Here is a 1,720-nt window from a genome sequence, read left to right as displayed (position 1 = left end):
TCCACCCCTCTAAACCTTTGTGTGGGGCAGCTGAGCCGGGGCTGTTCCCATCAGCTCAGCCAGGGTGGGCGACCATCCTGCTGGTCTCTTTGGGCTGGGCGCTGGAAGGCTCCTGCCACCTGCCATGTACCCTCCGCTGGTGGCACCGTCCCGGTGCTGATCAGAGGAGAGGCAGAACCGGTTGCTGCAGGCAGGGACCAAGGACCACTGTGATGCTGGAGCCCCTCGCTACTGCCAGGCATCTGGTGCCCCCATGCAGGGACGGGGACAGGGGACTCACGCCTTTGTATTTTGAGGGCTGGGTCTGAAAGTCAGCGGAGCAGAAACCCCTCGATGCCGCCAGCCAGGGCCGAGCCCAACCGGGCTCCACTCCCCTGCCCCCTCGTTTGTGTTGGCACGGGCCAGTGAACGAAGCCGGTTTAATTGGCAGTTGTGTTTGTGGCCAGGGTGTTATGAAAAGGTTTTCTGTCTCCCTCTGTAAGTTACCCTGAATATGTTTTCACTCTTAATATAATATTCACTTCATTATTAGCTGAAAGAGGCTCTTTTCAGAGAGGGTTTTTTTCCCCCCCTTTTTCCAAAAATATATTAAACAGCCCCTTCATGCAGCGCTGTGCTGAGGGCCAGGATTGTCTGCCGGAGGGGAAGTGAGAAACCCGACGGTAAATGGGATTTGAACAGAAATTCCTTTCTTCCTCAGCCGGTAGTGCTGGCTGCGGCGGCCCAGCAGTGCCCGGTGCGAGGGCTACGGGTGACGGCGGAGGCGTCCGTTGCTTGTGGGGCAATTGGGGGTGCACTCGCCTTCCCCCCGCCTTGCAGTGTGGTCACTAAGGGGGTTCCCCCCTCTCGGCAGAGCAGAGGCTCCCCAGGGGCTCCTGGCACCCCAGGCTGGGGGTTCCAGACACAAACCCATCCAGCGGAGTCGGGGCCCGGCCACAGGGACCCCACATGCGCTGTGCTGGCTGCTCAGCTGACGCTGGCGCTTGGTCGTGAAGGTGCTTCCAGCATCTGCAAGGGTTCAGGAGCTTGGGTGGGTTTTGGGGCATCAGGTGCAGCTAGAGCCCCGTGTCGTCACCTCACCGTGCTGCTGCTCTTCTGGGCTTTGCAAAATCCATAAGGTTGTGTCTCCAGCTTTGGGAAAAACCCAGTGAGCTGCAGGAGCAGGAGCAGGGAACTGCTCCCAGGGATGGTCTTGTACACAGAGCATCCAGCCTGTCTCAGCCTTTGTGGTCCCATGAAACAGCTCTGCTTCCCTCTTGCCTGAGCTCCTCAAAGGGCATCCACAGCCCAGCTCAGCTTTTTTTCTTTGATTGAATTTGACACATTTACGTGGTTTTGCACAGCCTCAGCCCCCGAGCCACGTAGGGGCACGGGGCGGCAGCGAGGAGCCGTGCACCCCCGGTGCCCTCGCTCCGGTGTCCTCAGCCTGGCATAGCCAGGAGGATCCCATGGCTGGGTCAGGCTGGTGCTGCCCTTGGGCTTGTGCCCTCCCTGCAGCCCCAGCTCCAGGAGCTGCTGGATTTTGGGGCTGCCCAAAGGCAGCCAGTCACGGGGCGGGGGGTGAGACTGCTGGGCTGGGGCTTGGCTGGGCTGGGATTTGGGCTGCTGCAGGCATGCTGAGATCCCCCATCCCTCGAGCAGCTTCTGTGAAAGCCCGGAGGAGCCCGGGGCATGTTTTCCCTTTCCCTGAAAGCAGCATAAACATGAATCCCCCCCTCGG

Source organism: Egretta garzetta, unplaced genomic scaffold, assembly GCF_000687185.1.
Source record: "Egretta garzetta isolate BGI_Z169 unplaced genomic scaffold, ASM68718v1 scaffold108, whole genome shotgun sequence".
Classification (NCBI taxonomy): Eukaryota; Metazoa; Chordata; class Aves; order Pelecaniformes; family Ardeidae; genus Egretta; species Egretta garzetta.
This window is presented reverse-complemented; position numbering follows the sequence as displayed.